This window comes from Silene latifolia, chromosome X (assembly GCF_048544455.1).
Source record: "Silene latifolia isolate original U9 population chromosome X, ASM4854445v1, whole genome shotgun sequence".
NCBI lineage: Eukaryota > Viridiplantae > Streptophyta > Magnoliopsida > Caryophyllales > Caryophyllaceae > Silene > Silene latifolia.
The window spans coordinates 270845639-270854483 of NC_133537.1; the positions used below are offsets into that span (position 1 = coordinate 270845639).

The window sequence follows — 8845 nt, forward strand, 5'->3', positions numbered from 1 at the left end:
GAAGGATGAGGACTTGGCGCTGAAAGGAAAATACAACGGTGGTTTCCAACCTAGATTCAGTTTTGCTCAAACTACAGACCAGATGACCAAGAGTAGACTCAAGTTTCACAATCGTGCAGTAGAGCAAGAGATGATTACACTGTGGATCCGTTAGATGGAGCGACCCAAGATTGGTGTGTTTATTTCTCAGCAAGATGATGGAGTGATCTAGTGAGCCCTCTTGCAACTCTAGAAGCCTGAAGATTCCTTCTTTGATCTCAGATCATGTTATTCTGCGATTAAGGTTTCTCTTATTTCACTCTTACATATATTCATCTCTTATTTTGGTGAATGAATCCTTATTCGCGATCTTTCCTCTTTCGTTATTTATTCTCTTGAGATTCATTGGTCAAACTGACTCTTTCTTTGTGAACCATGATGGAAGTCAAGTGCGTTTGAGGTTTAGTGGAGCTTTGTTACTTTTGGTTTGAGGGTAGTGAGTTTACCTTGAATGCCTAATCTTGTAAAAGCTTTTACTTCTGGATTAGCTTGAATGGCGACGAGTAGTTAATGAAGTTAGAGTTTTGGCTTAAATTTTGGCTTTGGATTATAGGTATCTTGCATTTTTGGACTAGATGTGATTAAGGCGTTAATAGTAACCATGTATAATTATTGGTTAACCTAGATTGATCTCAATTTTAATTCTTATGCATTTAGATCGCTGAGTTCTGATGTAAGGTTGTAACCTTTGAACTTTAGGTGCTATCACTTAACTTTATTTGGCTTGATTAGTGGTAACCTTGTGAATAAGGAATGTTATTGCACAATAGCATTGTGGGTTGATTGTGTTTACTTGGGGAATGTAAGATCTTGAAGTTGAGGAATGTGTACCTTTCGTGCTTTGATGTCTTAACCATAGTATATGGAATACTTCAAGGAATATTTTGATTCGAATTAACTTAAAGGAAATATTTAATTGAGGACCTTATACCATCGAGATTATGGCTTAGTTGAGTTGATAACCACCTAGTGTTGCAATGTTATGATTGGAATTTTGGTATGGCTTCTAAAAGACCTTGAAGGAATGGTGTTGTTAGATGATGGTTTTTGTTTGATGTTCCATAACTTGAGGAGTCTTATGGATTTAGTAACCTTGTTGCTTTTGTTGAGATCTCAGAAGAGTATAATCTTTGAGTGTGGTATGTCTTATTTTGACTATTATGGGTTTCAAATTTTTCTCTAGTACAAGTTTGATGAGTTTTGAACAGTTTTAAGAGCCTCATCATTTGATTGGATTAGTCGTGTTTTGATAACCTATGGAATTTTGGTTAGTAACATTGGATTTTGAACTACTTGATGGATTCTTACCATGATGTTCTGAGAAGTTGAACAATTATGTAACGATCTGGATGAGAGTTCTATCAATCGGTGATATTGGAGGACAACTAAGAAGTTAGGCAACTCTGATCTTGACAAATTAGTTGCCTGGTGTTAATAAGCTTGGTGTTGGTTTCGATAGGAAATAGGAAAGCTGGAGGTTCATAGAGGAGTTGTACCAAGAATCTCGAGATGATTAACTTTTTTTTTTTACAATCCTTGAAAGAGCTTTGTATTGCTCTTGAATCTTCCTTCCCTCTTTTTCTCTCGAGCATCTAATCCAGCTGATAATTCCTTGACCTTGGCTTGGGTTTGAAAATTTTCGCCTCTAACCTTTTTCCTTGAATATTTATTTTAAACAAGAGTTTTGACTAATCTAAAACTATGGTTATCTTGTAAATTCTTAACATTTTGAGTTATGATTTCAAAACTTTAAACTTCTAAGTTTAAACTAAGTTTTGTTTTGAAATGTCTTAAAACCTCTTTGCAGACATTTCAGAATTGTTTCGACTAATATTGTTTGGATGCTTCTAAAACTTTCAAAATTTACGTTGTATTTACAAATTCGAATTGTCCAAAGGTTTTAAGTAAAATTTGCACATTTACTTTTGGATTTCGACATTAGTTGAATACTAGGACTTGTCATTAAAGACGTCCAATGACCGGTTCGGTACTCACAAATGTATAGTTTTGAAATGACTTTTCAATCATTGACTTGCTTTTATCTTGGACGATAGAATTCTTGTTCGCGATGGGCATTCATTCGGTCCAAGAGATGAGACAAGAAGTTTCTAATACTTCGATTATGAAAGCTGGTTTAAAGAAATTTGTTTTGAGATGTTTTAAAAGAAAGTCTTTGTTCTTTTAAGTAATGTTTTTCTACTTTCAGTTTCGAGGACGAAACTTCTTTTTAGTGGGGGAGGTTGTAACACCTGCCATTTTTCTAATTTAATTTCGTAATCATATTTTATTTCCGATTACGATTTCACTTGTATGACTCGGAATTTATTCCCAAGTAATTCATTTTTCTCCCTTTGAATTCTTGAATTATTTTGTAACACGAATATTCTTTTGTTCTCAAGATTTATTGTTAATTTTAATTATTTCAGCTTCGTTTTATTTGTTCATTTAATTCGTATTATAATTCTATTCCGAGTTAATTCGTTGGATTTTGGAATTTACTTCTTTTGAACTCCTTTATTCTTATTAATTTCTAATCTCATTTATTTTATTTTTATTTAAGAGATTTAGTTTTAATTCTTTAATTTATCGATTTTGGTTTAAACCTTTGATAAATTCCGTTTTTAGTCGATTTTAGTCCAATTTCTTCTTTGGACCGACTTTTTATTTAATTGAAATTTTATAAACAAATTTGAAAATCCATTTTGGCTCATATGGTCATTTGGACCGTGTATTTTAGTTTTTGACAAGTTATTTATAAACTTGTTTTATTTCCTTTTATTTTAAGTTTTTAAGATAATTATTCTTATTCTACTTCTAATTATTTTACAACAAAAATGAGAAGATATTTTCTTTGACTCAGCCTCTCATGTGGCTGGTTTTTCTAGAGCTTTTTAAGGAGATTTAAATATTATTATATTTATTCTTTCCCTCTTAAACACTCTCCTTTATGTCCACATTCATTAGGTCATTTATCACTCACAAAATAAAAAAAATAAACTAGCCCATTCCTTTGTGTTTGCCATGATACTAATCAATCAAAAATCTTCATCATTTATTACTCTAATTCATCCATTAATCATTTTATCTCAAGGGTAAGTTAATTACTCTTTCTATTCGCCTTTTTATTAACATTTTATATGGGTTTTTATCATATATTTATATTGTTTTGTAGGTTTTTAGAAGACACTTTTGAAGGATAGCATTTTGTTAATTCAGATCTTGACAATTAAGGTAACTTCGACGTTACTCGAGATTACACGATTTAAATTGTTGTAGTTGCATGTAATAGGAATTTTTATGAGGATTTATATTAATATATACTTTTCAAAATTATGATAACCTGGTTCTATGAAGTTTACATATGATTTTTGACTATGCTAAATTTTATTTTGTCAATTGGGAATTTATTTGGTTGATATATTGATTTTTATGCTTTAATCGATTGTTTTGATATTAGAGTTTCAATATTTCGTTTTTATACTTTAATCTCATGTAAATTATTTTTATGGAATTAATAGTTGATGTTAAGATACCATGATTTTTTTTGGTAATTTTTTGGAGTTATAGTATTTATTTTGGATTTTATAGTGTTAATACGGTTTTTGCGATTATAGCGATGTTGAACTGTTTTAATTAGATTTAAAATACTAAATCATAATATTAATTATCGAAATTTTAATATGTGGCCTAAACACTGTATATTCAGGTGTGTGTAAAATGATAGGTCTTTAAACCTTAATTTCGATTTTATAATCATTTTATAAGTTTTGGTGAAAACCATTGTAAAATTTGTCAAATCTGTCAGTCTGTTTGTAAAATTCATTTCGTGTGTTTAAATTGCTCAAACCCGAAAACTTAAATAATAGACTCTTGTTTATTTCAAGTCAAGAATAACTCTATAAAATTTCATAAATTTCTGATTTACGGTTTGTTCAGAATAAATTATTTATGAACAGTTCGTCTATAAACTGCGAATCTGTCATCAGTCACAAGAATAATTCGTAAACTGACTTTCCCTTATGATGGAATGTCAAGTTATGTTGAGAATTTTACTTTGCCTTAAAATATTTTGTTAAAGTCGTTTTATAAACTGAAACATTATTGGTGTCGATTTCTGACAGCTTTTAGAAATGAATTTTTAGACCCCTGTTGCTTTTGTTTTCTGAAGTTGATTAGAAAATGAAAGTTGTAGCTAAGAGCTACTGGACACCAAAAAAGTTGGCTTTATATCATTCCGATTTTTCTGTATTTAATTATGAATTTTACAGTACTATTGTCCTGTTTTTAAAATCTGATTTTAAGAGTTTGTCTCATTAAGGCCCAATAATATATATCTTACTAAAGTACATTAAATCTTTAGCTTATTCTAAGATTTAGTACAGTAACTTTACTAATTCGTAACCTTGAATTTATTTTATACTTTTGAAAGTGAAGTCTAAGCTTCCTATTTTGAAGAAATAAAAGTGTAGTTCACTTATGAACCTATGAAATAATATATTTTGAATAATATACTATCTTTGGGATAATTTTTAAGTTTGGAATAATTAAAGTAAGGGTAAAGAATAATGAAATAAGGCATACGGGTTCTTATATAGCTATATGATTGGGTATCCTGCGGGCAGTACAGGTTGTCGTAGAGTCATGTACTTGTACTTAAGCTAGGACTTCGCACTGCATGGTAAGACGTGTCCTATTATAGCTTGTTGTCTAGTGAGTGGACTTGGAGTTGGTCACCTTTGCGTGACACTGGGTTCACGAAACTAGTGTAAGATGCTGCGGTGTCAAGGAGCATAGATAAAGTGAAAATCTAGCTTGAACTGTATTATTTCCATTCTGTCATTTGAGGAATTTTGCTTTTATGCATGCAGCACGTTTATCTTAAGCGTGAGTTTGGTAATTTATTTTCGTTACATATGTTTTGATATTTCAATCTATTTTTGATATATTATTGCTATTGTAACATTTATATCATGTGATATGGCTGGGAGGACGTCGAGTTACTCCCCACTGATTGTGGTTGTTATGTTTATAACATGACTGGTGTTAGCTTTGCTTGGGATTTCTGTGTGAGCTAGCGAGTAGTTTACAGATCCTACTCTGTTTTTCTGCTTTTTTTTATGGTTTTTAGTTTGAACACATTGAGGAATTTTATTTTCACCCTTTTTATAAAAGTGGCAATTGTTTAGACTTGACTATTTGTTTTTTTTATCCTTGAGAATTTTATACATTCTCATTTTAAAACAGTTAGAACTTTTATCTTTGTGTTTTTTATTCCAAGTCGACAATGTTTCCGCCACTGTTTTGCATTAGTTTTTATAGGGGATTACACTTTGTTATGTCGATTTATATGAAGCATTATTTGGAATGTTGTTCAGGCTAGTGGAGTGGCCCTCAATCCTGAACATTTGTTTCAGCGGGTAATAATAGAGTGAGGAGTAATTACGAAAAGCATAAACAAGTTTTCAGGATTTAAAATATTGTACGTTGGTGTGAGAATATAGAGAAGGTTTATTCTTAAAAGAAATATATAATCAGGAAAGTAACAAATAGCAAGAAGTAACGTATAATTGAGCACTTAATGAAGTGGCAATTACAAACACATAGAAGCATGTCAGGCAAATAGCAAGAATTAGATGGTACTAGGCTGATATGTTTACCTGTGTTTGGTCAGGTAAAAAGAAGCATAACAATGGCTGACTCTATACATGAAATAACTTTAGGTGAGTCAACTATTGAGTCAATCATATAGGGTCCTTCTCATACAGGAGTCAGTTTGCCTACTATTTTTTCCTTTGTATTTGGACAAACTTTTCGTAGGACTAGGCCCCCTTCCCTGAAGACTCTGATGTTTAAATTTTTGGTGTAGCTTTTGGCTACAGTCTGTTGAAAGGATTCTATCATGTTCTTAGCTGCATCTCTTAGTTCTTATGCAAGGATCAGGCTATCTTGCATTAGGGGCTCATTTTCTTCAATAGTGTTTAGGCTACATCTGGATTTTGGCACATGTATCTCTACAGGGATAACTGCTTTACAACCATAGACCAGAGATTCTCGAGTCTGTCTAGTTGAGGTTTTAGGCTTAGTTATGTCTACCTAGAGGACTAGTGGGGATCTTCAGCCCATCTGCCTTTTCTTTTTTTTAACTTCTACTTCAGGAAACTGATCACCACTTTATTACTAGATTCTGCCTACCCATTCGCTTTTGGGTAGCCTGGTGTGGATGTTACCAGGTTTATATTCTATTCTACACAGAAGACCATTGTCTTCTTTCCCACAAACTGTGTGCCATTATCACACACTATTTCTAATGGAATCCCATATCGACATATTATGTTCTTCTTGAGGAATGATATGACTTCGTTCTCTTTGATTTGCGTGAAGGAGTCTGCTTCTATCTATTTGGAAAAGTAATCAGTTATTGCCAACATGTATACCTTTGTACAGGTGCTTGAGGTAGTTTGCCTATAATGTCCATCCCCCATTTCATGAACGACCAGGGAGCTAAAATTGAATCCAGCAACTCGGATGGCTAATGGATGAACAGGGAATGTAGTTGACATGCTTGACATTCGAACTGTATGTCAGGCATTTAACCCTCAGTGTTAGCCAGAAATAGCATGTTCTGAGGACTTTGCGTGCCAAGCTTCTGCCTCCTTTGTGGTTTCTAGAGTACCCATCATGTTTGTCCTGGATGACTTGCCCAGCCTCGTGTGGTTACAGGCATCGTAAGTAAGGTCCAGCCTGAAACTTTTTAAACAATGTGTTATTAATAATGATATAAGTAAAAGCTTTAATCTTAAAGGCTCTTACCACATGCCTACCATGAGGTAATATGCCTCGCAAGAACCAATCATAGTATGGTTTGGTCCAAGAATCTATGTAAACAGTGATAGGACAGTTCTGGTCAGGCTTATTAATGGCAGGTTCAAGTAGATGTACAATGGGTATCTTATCAAAAGTAGCAGGGTTGAAGTTTGATCCTAGGCTGGCTATAGCATCAGCCTGGGTGTTCAAGTCTCTTGGAATTTGATCAAAATCAAATGAAATAAAATTTGTGCGAAGGTTTTTCACAATTTATAAATATAGTATCATTTTTGAATCCTTTGCAGCATAAGTTACTTTTATTTGATTTGTAATTAAGAGAGAATAAATTTTTACCTTTAGGTTCTACACACCAAGATCAATGCTTACCTTGAGTCCAGCTATCAGGGCTTTATATTCAGCTTCGTTGTTTGTAGCTTCGAATTCACAACTTACAGCCTGGGCTATTATATCCTCCCTGTGGTGATTTAAGTACTAATGCTAAACTAGTTATCCTCATGTTCATGACTCCATCAGTATACAGGACTCATTCCTGGTCTGATTTCTGGGTGTCTAGTCTGTTTACATCTTTGATCAAGTCAGGTTCTAGGGTAGGACTGAAATCAGCCACAAAGTCTGCTAAGGCTTGAGATTTGATAGTTGTCCTGGACTCAAAAAGTTATATAATAGGTGCTTGTGGGAAAAAATCTGTATACTTCCCTTTAACATGAAGGATTATAACGATATAATAAAGATGATCTATGGTCATAAAATAAAATACATAAGCATAAGTAAAAAGATTTAGAATTAACCTCGGGTCCTTGCAAAATTGGCCTAAGAACAATATCAAAATTGATATTCGCCTATTAGTTGCACCCAAGACGATCTAAGATATACCCTTTGATTATGCTAGAAATCAATCTAAAATTTTCTGTAAAATTTTATTGTCTTTGTGTTTTTGTGATGAGAAAGAGGAGGCAAGGTCAGAAAAAGAATTAGGTCAGAAATAATTCTCTACCTTTCTTTTTATATAGACCGAAATCCGAAATCAATTAGGAAAGAAACATCTCCTAATTTTCGGCCAATGTGAACCGAAATAAGGAATTAAATTTCCTTATTTTTGGTCTTTCCAAAAATATATAAAGTGTGTTAAATTGTCATCTAGTGAGGATCGAACCCATGACCTCTTGGCTTGTGTACCCTCACTATTACCACTATGACACATTCAACTTGTTGATATTAAATACAACTAATTATATTTAACTACGAATTAACAGATTAATTCGTCCAAACTAACCTTATATATATTTAATTAAATATAACTTATTATATTTAATTTACGAATTGACAGTTAATTCGTCTCAACTTAATATTATTTAATTTTCATTAAATAATTATCTCATCAATACATTGACTAACTTTTTAGTCATTATGGGCATCAATGTAATTATATTTCTATAACCACATTTCTCAAATACGTCCTATAGGTGTGACCTTTAGGGACCAGTTGATCACCGCCATCTGTATGATAATAACGTCAAACTTTCTAGCAAGCCAACCGTTATTAGGTAAACGTTAATCAACTGATTAAATATACGAAGTATACCCTTGTGAACCTGTAAGAGATTTACAAATGTTATCACACTAATTTGTGGAGGACACCAGCTCCAACAAACTCCCACTTGTCCTCACAAGTATATGTGCGATAACCGATTCTCATATCCTTTAAAATTTCTCCCACTCAATGTAAAACAATTTGCAAATCCGAATTCACAAAGGTCGTATTTTACAAGCGATTAGTATCAAGAGTGGTTTTCCCGACTAGAGAGTAACTTAACTGATAAACGAATCAACATTCGAGCATGGCCATGCATTTCAGTTACAACTCCTCGAGTGGCCCTGAGAAATAACTATACCTGATAAGGGTTGGATATTTTCCTCAACTCAAATCTTGAGACGTAAGCACAGTATGAAATGACCCAGAAAAAATCTACTTAGCCCCAGT

General features: G+C 32.9%; 1 long non-coding RNA gene across 1 annotated transcript; it reads left to right on the top strand.

The window, feature by feature from the left end:
- Positions 1 to 2849: 2849 nt before the first annotated feature.
- On the top strand, positions 2850 to 7120 carry LOC141621810 (uncharacterized). The gene is made up of 3 exons (XR_012532691.1): positions 2850 to 3131; positions 3212 to 3270; positions 6484 to 7120. It is a non-coding gene; the product is annotated as an uncharacterized LOC141621810 (long non-coding RNA).
- The last annotated feature ends 1725 nt before the right edge of the window (positions 7121 to 8845 follow it).